We start from the raw sequence: 19,612 nt of genomic DNA on the forward strand, positions 1-19,612 counted from the left end.
TCTCTGGTGCCTTTACCTTTCCTTTCTACACACATACGTGAATAGTTGCTTGTCCGCCATTTCCCCCAATGAATTTAGAAATTCTGATGGAATGTTATCTATACCTTCTGCTTTACGTAAACTCAAGTCATCCAGAGCACTTTTGAACTCTGATACTGGATCACCTGTATCTTCCTTATCGAGTCCACATTCTTCTTCTATCAAGTCTTGCGACAAGGCCTCCGCCCCCCCCCTCCCCCTCTTACAGGCCTCACCTTGCATCTTCTCTCTCCTGTGCCTTTAAAAGTGGAATTCCCACTGCATCATTAACTTTACTATACCTGCTTTTAATTTCAACATAGGATGTTATCACTTTTCTATAAGCTGCCGGTCCTTCTGATGGTCATTTCTTTTTCGAAGCCGGCTGCTGTGACCGAGCTGTTATGGGCGCCTCAATCCGGAACCGCGCTGCTGCTATGGTCGCAAGTTCGAATCCTGCCTCGGGCAGGGATGTGTGTGCTGTCATTAGGTTAGTTAGGTTTAAGTGGTTCTAAGTCTAGGCGACCGATGACCTCCGTGCTTAGAGCCATTTGAACCCTCTTTTTCTATTTCTTCAAATGTTTCCTGCAAGCATTTCGCCTTGACTGCCCTGCACTTTCCGGTTATTTCATTCCTAAATGATTTATATTGCTATATTTCTATCTTTCGCTCAATTTTTTGTATTTCCTCCTTTCTTCGATCAACTGAAGTATTTTGTCTGTTACGCAAGAGTTCTTCGGAGCTACCTTCCTTTTCCCAATGTCTGACAGCCTCCAACATGATTGCTCTTAGAGATGCTCTTCAACTGACCTTCCTAGTGTGTTATTCCCTTTCACAGCATCACAACCTTAGTGAACTTTAAACGCGTCTCATCATGCCTCAGTTTTTCAATATCCTATTTTGTTGCACTTCGTCATTACTAAATTGTGATCTGAGACTAAATATGCACCAGGGTACACGTTACAATCCAATAGCTGATTTCAGAATCTGGAATCTTCTGATGTCACTCAGTCTTTTCCAAGTATACTTCCTCCTCTTGTGATTCGTCAACAGAGTACTGGCTATTAACATCTGAAAGTTTTTGTAGAACTCAATCTTTCTCCTCCCCCATCCCTATTATCCAGCCCACATTCTCCCATAAAACTTTCTTCTATTCCTTACCTTACAACCACCTTCCACAGCCTCGTGATTATTATATTTTTATCTGCCTTTACCCATTCAGTATCCTCGTATACTTCCTCTAGCTCTATATTTTCTGCTTGCGACATCGGCGTCTATACCTAACTATCGTTGTCAGTTTTGGTTTGCTGTCAGTTCTGATGAGAACAACCCTTTGGCTGAACTGTTCACGGTAGCTCATTCTCTGGTCTACTTTTCTCATCATAACGAATCTTACTTCCGTTGTACCATTGAAACGTCCCCTTTTATCTTTTTATACATACGACTGTGCTTAAACTGACGCACAATATTTTTAGCGCAACGCAATCTGACTTTCAAAAAAATCCCTACAAAAGAATGGCCCTGACTAACATTAAACTATACCTTTCACAAATCACTTACCTCACAAAAATCTTCGCTGCTCAAGCTACTGCAATACAGCGAGCGCCACTACTGCCAGCTAAATAAAAGATTCAAACTATGGAAGGCACTAACTACTGATAGGGATAGTTAGCAAATGAAAGATATTAATAGAGAACAAAGAATGTATTTACCTTGATATCATCATATATACAGCAGTTCATGACAAATTACAAAACTCCGCCGTCTCTCTCCCCACATCCACCACACTGCTGGCGGCTCACCTCCAACTGCGCAACGCTACGCGCTGTTCACATCCAGCTGCCGCTGCCCAACACTACAATGATTGAGTATTACAACAATGCAAAGCAGCCACAGACTGCACACAGCACAGCCAGTGATTTTCATACAGAGGTGGCGTTACCAATAAAAAAACCTAAACAGCCTACTTACATAGCCCCCATGCTCCCCACAAAAAATTTTACAAATTTTTTTGGGCAGTGGCCAATACAGATTTGAAAAAAATTTTCATAATTACAATACAAAGAAATCAAATGCACACACTTATTGATACAATGTTGGTCAAAAGCTAAAATTTTCTCACAGTCCATAAAGACAGTCCTGATCATTCATCACATTGCAGTGTTTTTCTCAAAGTCTGAGCAGTAAAAGAAAATGCACACGGAAGTAGTGCATTTCCATGCAGTCTTGAAGAAGTAGCGTTGTCCTTCCAATGGAAAGACAGTGCTGACTCTTGACATGCTGACAGTTAATGGGCCACAACAGAGCAAACCCACAGCGGAGTCAGTCGAAGTTTTGAAGAAGATTGGTAGGTAGGTCATCACAGAGCAGACCCACTGCAGTCCTGGTAGAGATTACGGTATTGGTGGGCCACCAGAGGTGCAGACCCACTGCAGTCCTTGTAGAAATAATGATATTGATGGATCATCAAAGATGTAGACCCACTGTAGTCCTTGTAGAGATAATGGTACTGGTGGGCCACCAGAGGTGCAGACCCACTGCAGTCCTTGTAGAAATAATGGTATTGATGGATCATCAAAGATGTAGACCCACTGTAGTCCTTGTAGAGATAATGGTACTGGTGGGCCACCAGAGGTGCAGACCCACTGCAGTCCTTGTAGAAATAATGGTATTGATGGATCATCAAAGATGTAGACCCACTGTAGTCCTTGCAGAGATAATGGTACATAATGGCACTGGTGGGCCACCACAGGTGCAGACCCACTGCAGTCCTTGTAGAGATGGCCAGCAGCGATCTGTTGCGACTGTGCAGGTGCACAATCACCACTGAAGAGTCTTGCGGCTAATATAGCAAGTCCATAACCACCACTTGTGCACTCACAAAGTTTTTGGAATTGTCCTTAGAACCAACAATGCTGTTATCCAGTCCCTTGCTGAATTATTAACACACGTGCAAACACTAATAGTCCCTACTTCTCACATATTGTCCATATACTATGACCAACAGAAATGTGTGCGGTGAAATGAATGCTTACAAGTTACTTAGTTTGATAAACTGGTGACAATTACAATTTTATAACATGTGAATACAATTACAAAGGTACAAAATACATCATTAAAGAACATAACAATACAGAGAACATTTGTAATACAGGCTTTACAAAAGAATCGAAATAACATATACATCAATGTTATAGGAATTTTGACATAAGTACATACATAAAAGATCAGAATAACGTTTGGAATATCAACTTCACACATGAGCATTAAAACAAAACAGAAGAAATAATGTTTAAACATCTTTACAAAGTAAATAACATATTATTAATGCCAATTGTATTTGAGGATAACAGTATTCCTCATCATAGTGAATGTAACTTAGTATTAGAAGAGAAAAAAATTCTATGAAACAGTACACAGAGACAGGAAGAAAACAAATACACAAGGGTACACAAACACATAGTGGGATAACACAAGGAAAGGACAGGGTTTGTTTTACTGCAGTATTTTGCAAACAAAACTTTCTTTACTTCTCAGAGATCTCCCTGCGTTCTTCATTATTTCCAAAAGGTCCTATCTAAACCTCCTTCCTGTATTCTATCCATATTTCTCTCAAAATAATTATTTCTCATTGTACAATACTCATTTGGCCCAAATCTTGTTCATATACCTTGTTAATGCATTGCTTCCAATTCATCATAGTTAGTTTCTTATATAGTCTACCCCCTCTTAAGCTAACTTAAATCTACTGAGCTCAGATATATATACCAATGGACGAGGCAATGCAGCATCACATAAAACAATTAATATAAACAGCAATGAAAAAAGACGCAGATTTGCGAAGCAAGCTGCATTAAGAAATTAGCAAAGCAATTGTAATATTACAACTAATCTAAGGCAATGTGGAGCAAACAATAAAAATAAATCATTAGTAAAACTGGCTTAACAGAATAATACAAAGTCAAATTCAATAACACTATGCCTGGCAAACAGCAGAAGCAAAAGCAATAAATTATATCTAAACATGACAACGCTCAAGCAGAAAAATAGTACAGTAAAGACAACAATGCAGATAAGGGAAATGTCTATTCACATCTTAATGTGTATGTAATTAAAGTGGTGCACCACAAGAAGTTATTCTACCAAAAAAAATTACCCAGTAGTTGAAAAGAAAATTCCGTATGCAATTCCTGTGAAGGGAAATATCTTTTTATGCTCCTTCGTGTTTTTGAATAGATCATAAAATTATTTACTGGATCTGTAGGCATAAAATATTTATATTAGTACATCTATTAAATTTTATTTTAACCAATGCTGCAGTGCAGCTAGAAACTAGATATTAAACAAAATGAGTTAATAAATACATAAAGCAAGCCATATGGCATTTCTCTCAACTAGCACGACAATAGCCGTGAAATGTTTCTCCTCGTTTCATTAGGCATTTTAGTAAATATCATAAATTAAGAACTTTACAGTGTAATCATGTTTTCAAGTTTGCGCGTGTCGTATTTACGAGAATGTCAATAGTGAGGATAATGGCCTCCCCTCTTTTTTTTCTACCTGTGCCGCTGGAAGGCACACGCTAATGGCTTTTTTTTTTCTCGGGCGGCTGTCGCCCATCTGGGTGCCCATGACGCATTACGTGCAGTTGGTCACTTAACTTTCTTACCGAAATATTTACGACACCAGTTTCCGCTACAGTGACAGTCTCATATAAAAATTTCATAGGTCAAGAATTTACGTTACAAATCTGTAGAAACAAAATCCTATAAATATAACAGCGTCCAAAAAATTTTCGCCAGCATTGTGATACATTCACGCATATACACACATTTCATAACTCTTAAAGTACGATTCTTAGTTTCCAACAACCTTTTTTACACACCATAGTCCCTAACTTCTATTCATTATTCATATACATATAAACACGTAATCACATTCCTTATATAGCATCAGCTTATTGATCATAAACATACCGCAACAACATAATACACATAGTCGTCGTAAAAATAACATCATAACACCTCAGTCAACTCTCAAAATCGTCGTAGCTTCCTCCAATAATATCAAAACTTAAAAAAAATTCTCTGCTCATGTCAAAAGTGTCATCTACCTCAAACGTACTTTAAAATCATGCTCCCTTACCAAATATATCATTCAAATCTCTCATAGTATCACAATGGTTCTGAAAAAATATGAACAGTTCACAAAGTACAAACAACATACAATTTCGTAAGTGTGAAGTTATCCAACTGTGTAATTGCGTAAACATGTGTCACTGATGTAGTAAAAAAAAATGTTTATCTCTCAGTTGCATGATCAGATAGCTGTGTAATTTGTGTGTTAGAGAAATATGGTACCAATGTGTAAAGTTGTATAAGTAAATACCATATTAGCTAGGGTTCCTTGTGGTTGCCACACACATGGTACACAAAGTAAGCGTGTACCCCCCTGAGGATTAATGTAATTATACCCTCAGGTGTTACAGATTACAGCAATGGAATGAAATGTATCACGGAAAACTTTCTTTGCAATTCAAAAATCTTTAAAAATAAATGTTTTAAGTACAAAATTAATCACTCAAATACGTGTCCTGTAGCGCTAAACTGTGCGTCATGTTGTAAGATAATCTCTGTGGAAGTGTCGTAGTTATCGTCCTCCGAAAGCTAAGTTCTGCAGAAGTCAATGTACTTACCTCATGATAAACAGAAGTGAAATGCTTTGCGTATAGATATCTTAGTTATTACGCTTATTGTTGTGATGAAGAAAGTACTGTGCTGTAACGTATTGTTGTACTACGGAAAAGGCTGCCTCATTGTAGCTATACCAAAAAAGTTACTACTAAAACATGTTATACTTTCCAGAAGATTTCATAAAAACAGATACACTGAAAAAACAACATTATAAATAGTCACTCATTAGTAGCGTCGTGATAACATCGTGTAGCTGTCACATAAACTAACCACTGTGTCCTCTGGTATCTCACATAAAGTAAATCCAGAATGTATTTTCAAATAAACCAAAATGTTGCATTAAAAAGAGCAGATTATCTTTCAATAAACGGTTTTACATGTGAAATGTGGTGTAAACCTTTACTCTTCCTAGTACGCAGAGTTTTAACTTTAACGCAATTATCAAGTGGTATACGTCGGTAAGGAACACTGGAATTTTTCTCAAGGTTAGCGCTATGTTATGTTTCTCGGAGCCAGCCGGCGCAGGTGTCTCCCTGCGGTGCGAGTCATTGTCTGTTCCCTTGTTGGCGCGCGTCGTTATTGGGATTAGATCTAGCTTCTACAAATTCACGTTGCCCAGAGGGCCCAGCTCTGTTAGAATCCCGCCAGTTCTGATGAAATTCAGGTCTGTCGTTATGTCGGTAGTTTACATAGTTTCTTCCTTGTCCGTCACGTGGTGGAGAATTTCTCCCTGAATCGTAACTGTGCGCCGAACTGTTGCGTCTGAAGTTATTCTGCCTCCCTTTTTTTTTTTTTTTTTTTTTTTTTTGTGAACCGCTTATAGTAAAAATCATCGTGTCGGCGAGTAGCATATCGGTCATTGTTAGGTCGTGTCGGCGGTTCCATCTCAAAATTCGGTGCACATTGCCAATTTCTGTGTTATTATGTTGCGGCTTTTCCGTATTTCTATGTCCCTCTTCCCATGTTGGAGCGCGAGTGTCCTCTGAAATACGTAATTCTTGTATTACTTGTGTTAGCTGATCTTGTACTTCCCGGATTTCTCTTTGGTGTTGCGTATTAATTTGATTCAGATTTTGTTTCAGTTTCCTAATTTGTTCGCTCTCTTCTGTGTCATTAAAGACTACCGGTTTTGTGTCATTCAGATCATCATCTACCTTTGTAGATAAATTAGTGACCTGATCCGAAAGCTCGGCTACTTTCTCCGATAGTAAACACATTTCCTCAGTGTGTTTTTCTGAACCAAGTTTCAGAGTGTCCATTTGTGTTGAAATCGAATCTACTGTGTCCTTCAAATTTTCCTGAGTTTTTGCAAGTTGCGTAACCGAATCGGTAGATGCAACTGAGCCAAATTTAGCTTGTAAGGTCTCATGATTTTCATGAACAGTAGTTTGCAGTTCTTTTATGGCTGCTTCGTGATTCTGTAATGCATTTTCATGCCGCGAAAAAATAGGTTGAAAATGCTCACAAATTTGTGTTTTTACGTCGTTACAGACTGTTTGACATTTCGATTCGATTTCATGTAACTCAGTAGTCAAATCTTCACGTGTTTGTTCAAACGTGGTGTGAAGATTTTGTTCCATTGCGTCTAACTGTTGCTGTGTTTGTCTCTGGTGTTCTTCCATTGTGTCTAATTTTTGAAGCTTTTGTTCCATTCTGTCTAACTTTTGTAGCATTTGTTGCATTAATTGCAATAATAATGTATTAGTGTCCGGAATCTGTTTCTCTATGCTTTTTGGCAGTGCATTTTCACCGGCAACATTCACATTTTGACAGGCAGAAAATGTGTCTTGACTCATTTGAGAAAACGGTGAGGACCCAAATCCTGAATCCACAGCATTTGCGAGATTGTGTCGTGTCATTTCGGATTCCTGAGGCGAGCTATTGCCGACCGATCGATCGATAATGCTTCCCTGTCCACTACTTGTTACATTGTCTACGCCATTATTTGACGCCCGCTCCATTTCACTATACACAGTTACGAAATTACTACTTTGAACATCAGTTAATTCATTACTCGGTGGCGCTAACACACTGCTTTCGTTTTCACTGTCATTTCTCAGTTTACTTTGGAGCCTAGTATTACGTTTGTCACACGCCATTATTGTCACAGTATTTCACACGACAACACAGAAAAACACAATTTGAAGAGCAAAGATAAGAGAACACATTAACTTAACACTGAAAATAATATCTAGTTAATTGCAGCTGCGAAATACTTGGTACAAATCTACATGCATGCCACAACTATTTTACTGTACAACATTGAAAAACTACAACTACAATGGAAATTCTCTCTATAATTACGCGCTAGCAATAAACAAAATCTACACTAATTACACAAACTATAAGAAAAAATCAGAAGATTACAGTGAGGTATCCCAGGCTAAGGGTCGACATATGAAACGTCCCCTTTTATCATTTTATACACACGACTGTGCTTAAACTGACGCACAATATTTTTAGCGCAACGCAATCTGACTTTCAAAAAAATCCCTACAAAAGAATGGCCCTGACTAACATTAAACTATACCTTTCACAAATCACTTACCTCACAAAAATCTTCGCTGCTCAAGCTACTGCAATACAGCGAGCGCCACTACTGCCAGCTAAATAAAAGATTCAAACTATGGAAGGCACTAACTACTGATAGGGATAGTTAGCAAATGAAAGATATTAATAGAGAACAAAGAATGTATTTACCTTGATATCATCATATATATAGCAGTTCATGACAAATTACAAAACTCCGCCGTCTCTCTCCCCACATCCACCACTGCTGGCGGCTCACCTCCAACTGCGCAACGCTACGCGCTGTTCACATCCAGCTGCCGCTGCCCAACACTACAATGGTTGAGTATTACAACATTGCAAAGCAGCCACAGACTGCACACAGCACAGCCAGTGATTTTCATACAGAGGCGGCGTTACCAATAAAAAAACCTAAACAGCCTACTTACACCATTTACTGCTGCTGTTGATATTATCCTATCTTCATTTGACCAGAAATCGTTATCTTCTTTCCATTTCACATCACTGATGCCAACTGTAACTAGATTGAGCTATTTGTTTGCCTCTACATATTTTCTAGCTTTCCTGCTACTTTCAAACTTGTGACATTCCATGCTCCGCCTCGTAGAATGTTATCCCGTCGTTGGTTATGACATATTTTGCTCATGGTACCTCCCCCCCCCCCCCCCTTTCTCACCACCTTTGCAGTCCTCTCCCAGAGATCCGAATGAGATCACTGCTCAAGTTTGTAACGGTCATTGTTCTTCCTCGTGGAGGCATATGGATATAGTAGGAGCCACCTTTCTGACGACTGGAAGTCAGCGACAATAGGAAACTTATGTCAACAAAAAGACGTGGTCCCCGATGTCTCAACAGACAGGATGTGGCGCCTGCCTTACCACGTAGTTGACATAGGCCCTGTTTTTTTTTATCCAAGAAAAAAGGGTTGAAGCTTACAGGAGTGTGGCACCAATGTAGCTGTTTGGGCTAAAGGTGGACCAGCTCCTACTTCTTCGTGACCACAGCGGACGCGTCGAACTGTAGGCTCATTAAACGCTTTGCAGTTAGTCACAATTTAGCTTGAACCGAACTTACTAATGTCCCTCCCGCACGCACTTCATTTGTTTCGCTTGGCAATTCCAAGTACCATGTGCTACAACCGCGAACCAACGGCCTCATGGTCCAGTACTCTCTCTCCAGCTTGATTATAGTTCAGCGTACCTAACTATGGTGGTCAATATTGTTTATCATTTCGTAACGTCACTGAAGGCTGTACTGTGATAAACATTATAAGCCGCGCGGGGTAACTGCCCGGTCTCAGGCGTCCTGTCGCGGTTCGCGCGGCTCCCCCAGTCGGAGGTTCGAGTCCTCCTTCGGGCATAGGTGTATGTTGTCCTTAGCGTAAGTTAGTTTAAGGTAGATCAAGTAGTAGTTTGTAAGCCAAGGGATCGATGACCTCAGCAGTTTGGTCCCAGAGGTCCTTACCACAAATTTCCAAATAAATATTCTATTCTGCTTAATTCTAGTTTCAGAATTTATGAAAACTCATGTCATTCCTTTTGTTTCTTATTAGAGATGTGATATCCTCCGTCCTTTCGCACTACCGAACAAATCAGTGACTACCTCCAATAGGTACGTTGCTGTTACCTTTCACTGTCTAATGCTGGATACGTAATGAATTTAAAATTTTGGCGGCCTGTCAACAGTTAAAGCACCCACAAACTAGGACAAGCTCCGTTCATTTTCGCCGCCTGGAACTGCAAAAGCTGTAAAAGACACCAGGGTTCAAAATGGTTCAAATGGCTCTGAGCAGTATGGGACTTAACTTCTGAGGTCATCTGTCCCCTAGAACTTAGAACTACTTAAGGCTAACTAACCTAAGGACATCACACACATCCACGCCCGAGGCAGGATTCGAACCTGCTACCGTAGTGGTCCCGCGGTAGTAGTGGTAGCGCCTAGACCCGCCGGCCACCTCGGTCGGCGACACCGGGGTGAGGTAATCAGTAATTCGAGACGTAATTCAAGATCGGAATGGGCAAGAATGTATAAGGAAAGCGGAAGAAAGCATCTTGAGGAAAAACAGTAAAACCTAAATGCTGTGATATGCAAATAATTAGCTTTTCAGAGCATTCACACAAGGTCGGCGCCGGTGGCGACACCTACAACGTGCTGACATAAGGAAAGTTTCCAACCGGTTTCTGATACACAAACAGCAGTTGACCGGCGTTGCCTGGTGAAACGTTGTCGTGATGCCTCCTGTAAGGCGGAGAAATGCGTACCAACAAGTTTCTAACTGTGATAAAGGTCGGATTGTAGCCTATCGCGATTGCGATTCATCGTATCGGGACATTGCTGCTCGCGTTTGTCGAGATCCAATGACTGTTAGCAAAATATGGAATCGGTGGGTTCAGGAGGGTTATACGGAACGCCGTGCTGGATCCCAACGGCCTCGTATCAGTAGCAGTCGAGATGACAGGCATCTTATCCGCATGGCTGTAATGAATCGTGCAGCCACGTCTCGAACGCTGAGTCAACAGATGGGAACGTTTGAAAGACAACAACCATCTGCATGAACAGTTCGACGACGTTTGCAGCAGCATGGACTATCAGCTCGGACACCGTGGCTGCGGTTACCGTTGACGCTGCATCACAGACAGGAGCGTCTGCGATGGTGTACTCGACGACGAACGTGGATGCACGAATGGCAAAACGTCATTTTTTCGGATGAATCCAGGTTCTGTTTACAGCATCATCATGGTCTCGGTCACCTTTTGTTCGCATTGACGGCCCTTTGAAAAGTGGACGTTACATTTCGGATGTGTTACGACCCGTGGCTCTACCCTTCATTCGATCCCTGCGAAACCCTACATTTCAGCAGGATAATGCACGACCACATGTTGCAGGTCCTGTACGGGCTTTTCTGGATACAGAAAATGTTTGACTGCTGCCCTGGACACCACATTCTTTAGATCTCTGACCAATTGAAAACGTCTGGTCAATGGTGGCCGAGCAACTGGCTCGTCACAATACGCCCGTCACTACCCTTAAGAACTGTGGTATAGTGTTGAAGTTGCATGGGCGGCAATACCTGTACACGCCATCCAAGCTCTGTTTGAATCAATGCCCAGGCGTATCAAGGCCGTTATTACTGCCAGAGGTGGTTGTTCTGGATACTGATTTCTCAGGATCTATGCACCCAAATTGCGTGAAAATGTAATGACATGTCAGTTCTAGTATAATATATTTGTCCAATGAATACCCGTTTATCATCTGCATTTCTCCTTGGTGTAGCAGTTTTAATCGCCAGTAGTGTATTTGCATATTCACGGTGTGTTAGTCTGAGGTCGCGTATGTGCTTCATAAGTGTCATCTATCTTATCTCCCTACACCTGCTGGGTAGGAAATTAATATGCAACGAATGAGGTGAAAGTGCAGTGTATGTGACAACACTACAGGGTAACAGGATAATTACACGAAATTATTTTTTAAATCCTTGTACGCGGTTTAGTGACAAACTCAGTAGTTGAGAATGCACTTCACAATTCACCGTTGCAGCTGTAGACCTGATCCGTCGAGCCCACGACCAGCGCTTCCTCTGCACCGAAAGCGACATCATCTAAAAGTAACAGACTGGTGGATTTCATATCGACAACTGCGAGATGTGACGGACTTGCCTATCTCCAACGACGACGTCGCCATGCACAGCAGTTCTACAAGAAGAGGTTGATACTGGTTTTATCAAAGCAAGGCGACTTGTTTACCGTGTTATGAAGGTGAGGCTTCTTTGCATACTCCTTGAAGATCACATCTTGCACTAACCAGTTGCAGCTAAGTGATACCTGCCTAGAAAAAAAAATTCCAGATTTTGGTGAGGTTTAGCAGGCGGTGAACGGACGGGACAGTACTACCATATCTAAACCTGAGCCGGCCGCTGGTGGCCGAGCGTTTCTAGGCGCTACAGTCTGGAACCGCGCGACCGCTACGGTCGCAGGTTCGAATCCTGCCACGGGCATGGATGTGTGTGTTGTCGTTAGGTTAGTTAGGTTTAAGTAGTTCTAGGTTCTAGGGGACTTATGACCTCAGCAGTTGAGTCCCATAGTGCTCAGAGCCATTTGAACCATCTAAACTTGAACAAAGTTCAAAAGAGACGTTTATTCTTACAATCTTAATGGAACCCAGTACCGATTATCGCATTAGTTACATAAGATACCTGCGGAACGTGATACAAAAATATAGTAAGTGGATTAGAAATCTTCATTTCTTTCCGTGAGCACAAGTAGTGATTAGAAAATTTCTAGGCCTAGACTATATGCTCACACTTTTCAGATAACTCTCTACGTTTTGAACTGTTTTTCTTGAGAATAACTCTCCGGCGGACTGCAGTACGGACAAAAGGAGCTAGGCGGCATGCCTGTGTGTAGTAGCGTAACAATCCGCCGCCGCTGACCTGGTTGCCGGGTTGCAGGCGCGGCTGTTGCGTGACCTCCTGACAAAGGGGGGCCGCCGGGCTGGCTGTCGGTAATAAAGTTGCGCCGCATGCGGCCTGACGTCTGCGCGACGTCACGGCGCCGCCTCGCCGCCCTCTACATGTTATTTTCTCCTTTGTTCCAGAGGCGAGCAAAGAAATACGCGATGAAGAGAGACTTTTGTTTAGGGACCGGTGTTCTGCGCCACTGCGCTGTGGGGTATGAATGGAGTCAGAAATGGAACGGAAGAAGCCCTGTGTCAATCCAGGAGAAAGTAACTGAAAGGCGTGTAAGGTAAAAGCATTGCGACGTTTCCACAAAGGAGGTCATGGAAAAACTTGTGTAGTCTCTTGAACACAAAATCATTCAAGCAGAAGAAGCTTTCAGCATTGACGAATTGTTGTCACTCTAAGTAGCTGTATTACTGTGTATCGAATTGTGAACAATACACTTTGTATGTGTGACATAATTTGTGAGTTTTTTTCAGATTTGTCTGTGCTTGTGTGTGGCGCAGTTTGTAGATATTTAGTAAACTCAAAAATGTTCAAATGTGCGTGAAATCTTATGGGACTTAACTGCTAAGGTCATCGGTCCCTAAGCTTACACACTACTTAACCTAAATTATCCTAAGGACAAACACACACACCCATGCCCGAAGGAGGACTCGAACCTCCATCGGGACCAGCCGCATTTAGTAAACTCTTATACATCTACATCTACATGGTTACTCGGCAAATCACACTTAAGTCTAAGCATAAAGTGTTAGATATACGCCGAGACATGGAGATTTTGCATGGGGCCCCCAAAGGAAAAAAGCTTGACATGCTAGAAAACGTTCAAATTTATAGAAACAAAAAAGATACCCTAACTTATTGCTTAATGATCAACTCGAATCTGCAGACCATAATTTCTTTAGTATTTTTGACGAGGTCCTATAGAGCCCTTTTATGAATGTGGGGAGAATGTCCTATTTTAGGGCGATAGGCAGACCCCTCCCAAGTTTTACGTTTTATTGGTTTTGGTCAGGCGATCGCCGCGTGCACCACAGAACAGGATCTTTAATGACTACATAAGTATATAGTCGACATAAGGTGGCATAACTTTTTGATATTGGTTGTGTTAGATGACTGTGATTCATTTTCATGAGGCTGCCACATAGTTGTACTTGTGGTTCTGTTAAGACCAAAACCCATAGGCTCATACGCAATGTGTATTTTATCGGTGCTTTTTTTTAAATATAAGACCACACGGATATGCATTTGTGTAACCCTGCAGCGTTCTTAAATTTTTATATGACTTTTGGTAGGTTTTATATACCACCAGATAGATGTGCACTTGTGTAACTCGGCAGTCCCAGAAAATTTGTATTTCTTTTCGGTATGTTTTATATGCAACCATTCAGATGTGCATTTGATATGACCGGGAAAATCTGCGTTCATATGCAAGGTGTGTCTTATTCGTAGTTTTTTTATGTATGACGAGACGGGTATGCATTGTGTAACCCCGTAATGTTCTTAAAATTTGTATATACTCTCGGTAAATTTTATATATCACCAGACTGATGTGCTGTGTATAACCCTGCAGATCCCCGTATATTATTACGTATAGGACCAGACAGATGTACATTTTTGTAATATCACAGTTCTCATGAAATTTGCATTTGCTTTTCGATATGTCGTATATGTGACCAAGCAGATGTGCAGTAGAGTAGGTCTGCAGCTTTCATAAGTTTTGTATATATTTACATGATACACTGATCTCTAGAATTATGTACAAGCGCTAATGACGTTGTGTTACCACTTACGCAGAGCCTGTTATGACGCTAGCTGTGACGTTCATTAACGCCTCTTCTGCTAGCGTCATCTCGCGACGCGGCCTGTAGAGTAAGACACGAGCCGGAGTTGTGGTAGTACCTGGCTTGCGCTTTTGTGTGATGGAGACATTTAATATTTATAATGTCATCTCTCTTGGACGCCTATGTGCTACTTACAACAATTTTGTAGGCAACTGTTAATATCACCATTGCTTGCCTTGATGTTGTAACCTGTATGTGTCCTGAGACCCGACGAGGGCGGCTTTAGTTTCGCCGAAACCGGTAATCATGAAATGAAAAGAATTCCTGTTATCTTGGCTACCAGTTTATTGTTTTACAATCACACTTAAGTGCCTGGCAGAGAGTTCATCCAACCATTTTCGTACTACTTCTCTACCGTTCCACTCTCGAATGCGCGTGGGAAAAAGGAACACCTAAATCTTTCCGTTCGAGCTCTGATTTCTCTTATCTTATTATGAAGATCATTTCTCACTACGTAGATGGGTGTCAACCGCATTCGGAAGACAAAGTTGGTGATTGAAATTTCGTGGATAGATCTCGCCGCAAAGAAAACCGCATTGTTTCAGTGACTGCCACCCCAGATCGCGTATCATATCAGTGACACTCTCACCCCTATTGCGCGATAACACGAAACGAGCTGACCTTCTTTGCACTTTTTCTATGTCCTCCGTCAATCCTACCTGGTAAGGATCCCACACCGCGCAGCAATATTCCGGCAGAAGACGGACAAGTGTAATGTAGGCTGTCTCTTTAGTGGGTTTGTCGCATCTCCTAAGTGTTCTGCCAACAAAGCGCAGTCTTTGTTTTACCTTCCCAACAATATTATCTATGTGGTTTTTCCAATTCAAGTTCCTCATAATAGTAATTCCTAGGTATTTAGTCGAGAGTATTTAGTAAAGAGTAACGCAACTGTCTTTGCATCAGATGTAACAATGATTCATTTTATAAATAGTTTTCCAAACTTACTTTAACCTAACACGGCAATAACCTTTTAAGAATCTTTCTCTCGGATGATCTTTGTGTGTACGAGGCTGTATATACACTGCAAGAAAAAACATTAGTACACATTTTTAGAGGTTCCTAATTAACTCGAGATATATTGTTGCAACAGTGCATGTAAGGTACATGAAGTGATTACACTTACAGGTCGTTATCACAAGGGGCACCAACACATACTGAAACACCCATTTTGGTAAGTGGTGTAGCCTCCATGGCCGCCCATGCAGTCCTGATTCTTGCATCCAGTCGATCGTACAGGGTTGGAATACTATCCTGAGATACGTTATCCCACGCCAGTTACACCTGTTCATGCAGATCTGTAAGCGGTATTGGTTGATGAATCGTATGAGTCACTTATCGTCCCATCATATCCCAACGCGTTCTGGATTGCCGACAGCTCTGGAGATTGTGCTGCCCAGGGAAACTGCCACACTTCTTGCACAGCACGTTGAGTTTCACAGACAGTTTGTGGGCGAGCATTATCCTCTTGGGACAACACATCACCTTCTTGTTCCAAAAACGGCAGAGTAACAGGTCTAACAACTTCCTGAACGTACTGAGTTCTGGTCAGCATACCCTCCAGAAAAGAGGGGCCAGTCTATCTTGGACGAAAGCGCTCCACAGCGCTTACCGGGTCTGCGACGTACGCGTAAACGACCATCAGTTGCGAGGAGGCGGAATCTGCTTTCATCGCTGAAAACATTTACTCGCCATTCCAAGTGATCCTCCGACAGCATCAGTCGAACCAGGCTCGTCAATGCTTGCCTGCAGTCCAACTGCTAATAACTATTTCACAATAGTTCATATAGACACGTCTTGGCTCATGAGCCCTCTTATCTGTGCTTTGGTACCTGTACGATCCTCCAACGTGGGTCTTAAAATACGACGAACCTGGCGGGCGTCAGTGCTGTTCCGACGTCCAGAACCTTGTATATGGGTGTGAGATTGTTCACGCCACCACTATTAAGTACATCGTTGCACAACTGACACAGAACGTTCAACTTGTATAGAAGTTCTCTGAAAGGCTGGCTGAAGGATGCGTGAGAGCTTCTCCATTGTATGATTCCCTTCTTGTTTCACACGTTTGCAGCACACTGAGCCTTCTATTAAAGGGCAGGTACAGTTGGTCCTCTGGTAGCTATTGACGGAATACGTTGAAAACATTATCAGTACATCCACTATCTCCAAGGTGGCATGTACCGTCATCGGATCACACTCCGTCTTTTTTTTCTGGCAGTATATTCTACATCTACATCTACAAGGATACTCTGCAAATCATATTTAAGTGCGTGACAGAGGGTTCATCGAACCACTTTCAGAATTCTCTATTACTCCAATCTCGTATAGCGCGCGGAAAGAAAGAACACCTATATCTTCTCGTACGAGCTCTGATTTCCCTTATTTTATCGTGGTGATCGTTCTGCCCGACGTAGGTCGGAGTCAACAAATATTTTCGCAGTCGGAGGAGAAAGTTGGTGATTGGAATTTCGTGAGGAGATTCAGTCGCAACGAAAAACGCCTTTCTTTTAATGATTTCCAGCCCAAATCCCGTATCATTTCTGTGACACTCTCTCCCATATTTCGCGATAATACAAAACGTGCTGCCTTTCCTTGAACTTTTTCGATGTACTCCGTCAGTCGTATCTGGTAAGGATACCACACCGCGTAGCAGTATTCTAAAAGAGGACGGACAAGCGTAGTGTACGCAGTCTCCTTAGTAGGTCTGTCACATTTTCTAAGTGTCCTGCCAAGCTGTCTAGCGAGAGCTCATTGGAGGGCAGCGTGGAGGTTTTTTTGTGTTGTCGGATGAAAGCTGGTTCTGGCTCGGTGCCAGCGATGGCCATGTGTTGGTTAGGAGGAGGCCAGTTGAAGGCCTGCAAACCAACCTGTCTACGTACTAGACACGCTGGACCTAACCTCTGGTTATTGGTTGGGGCATGTGACCCGACTACGTGGGTGCGCCAGGCCTCGAGCCGCACCCAGAGAATCTTTAGTTTGATAAAAACAAAGTAAAATAAATATCTGTCTCTTGCCTTATGAAAATGTAATGAACTATTCAAACATTGAGATGGAATTTAAAATTTCTGACTTCTAAAACATATCTATTTGGATCAGGCGATTTAGTGCAAAGGCAACCAAGCAACAAACTCCCCCGTTTCTTGCCTTTCTCTGGCCATGTCAAAGGCACTCCCCAGAATAACAGTCGCACTATACTGTGAATGGAACCCTGTCTTTTCGTCTTTATGTTTCGTTACAAATGACATGCTACAATGCTCCGACTCCATCCGTCAACAATTGTTTTAAAATATTTGCTTGCCAATATTGAGAAATAATGAAGAAAATTCCGAGACGCAAGGAAGCCGATTGTTGCAGAGTACATCATCAATAGTTCTTTTTTTTTAACATAACAGCGGTGTACTTTAAGGTTTTGGTGAAACTATTTTCACGTAATCTGGATTGTTATCGTTTTGTTTGTTGACACAATGGCTGTGAAGGATGCGAACGCTGCGCCATTGATATTCACTCACAGAAAGTTTGGAAAGTCGGCGACCTCGGTCTGGCGAGCGATTTCGTACGACAGCAGGAGCACTCCTGTGGATATCGCACGCACCCGTAGTGCAAATATGTACGTCAGTCTGGCGACTCTGTAGTATCATTGGCACAGGTACTACTACAACGCCGCGTCAACACAAGGTTGGCAGCCCGTCGCCTGCCGAGCACAGCGCACTCTAGCGGGCTGTGCAGCTCGAAGGAACTGGAGTGTGCCTCGTTCACTTCTTAGCTAGATTTCAACCTGGGCAGACGCACTTTCATAATCGGCCCTCAGCCAGTTCTCTTTGCATTGATTCTCTGAGGAGGGCCCATCAGAGTCCCTGAGAATATGTTGTATTAGATCATAGCCGGAGCTGCAGTCCTACAAATTACTGAAGATAAGTAATTTTCATTGTACTACGTGTTTCTTGAACAATAATCCTTCTCTCTAACAGTGTGCCGTACCACATATTATTGCAACCTGGACTCCTTCAGCTCCCATCAACTCGGCATCCTACTTATTTGCATTAGGTAACGAGCTGAAAACATCCACGCTTTGTGTGCATCTAAACACAGAGACACAATAGACTCGACCTGTTGCGCTGCCATTCATGAAATTGCACTACATGGACTGTTTTCGCCGGGCGCGGTGGTCTAGCGGTTCTAGGCGCTCAGTCAGGAACCGCGCGACTGCTACGGTCGCAGGTTCGAATCCTGCCTCGGGCATGGATGTGCGTGACGTCCTTAGGTTACTTAGGTTTAAGTAGTTCTAAGTTCTAGGGGACTTATGACCACAGATGTTGAGTCCCATAGTGCTCAGAGCCATTTGAACCATTTGGAATGTTTTCCAACAGGATAACGCTCGCTCCCTAACGGCTGTTGTGCCCCGAGATCTTCTGCAGAGTGTCGACACGTTGCCTTGGCCTGCTTGACGACGAGATCTATGTCCAGACAAGCACATATGGCACATCATCGGCCAACTGCAGTGGTATCGACGGCGTTATATTACCCTGCATTGAAGGACTAAGTGCAACAAGCATGGAACTCCGTCCCACAAAGTGACAACTGGCACCTGCACAACACAATCCGTGCACTTTAAAGTGATTCAAATGGCTCTGAGCACTATGGGACTTAACATCTGAAGTCATCAATCCCCTAGAACTTAGAACTACTTAAACCTAACTAACCTAAGGACATCACGCACATCCATGCCCGAGGCAGGAACTCCGTCCCACAAACTGACAACTGGCACCTGCACAACACAATCCGTGCACTTTCAAATGATTCAAATGGCTCTGAGCACTATGGGACTTAACATCTGAAGTCATCCGTCCGCTAGAACTTAGAACTAATTAAACCTAACTAACCTAAGGACATCACGCACATCCATGCCCGAGGCAGGAACTCCGTCCCACAAAGTGACAACTGGCACCTGCACAACACAATCCGTGCACTTTCAAATGATTCAAATGGCTCTGAGCACTATGGGACTTAACATCTAAAGTCATCCGTCCCCTAGAACTTAGAACTACTTAAACCTAACTAACCTAAGGACATCA

Source organism: Schistocerca nitens, chromosome 5, assembly GCF_023898315.1.
Source record: "Schistocerca nitens isolate TAMUIC-IGC-003100 chromosome 5, iqSchNite1.1, whole genome shotgun sequence".
Taxonomy (NCBI): Eukaryota; Metazoa; Arthropoda; class Insecta; order Orthoptera; family Acrididae; genus Schistocerca; species Schistocerca nitens.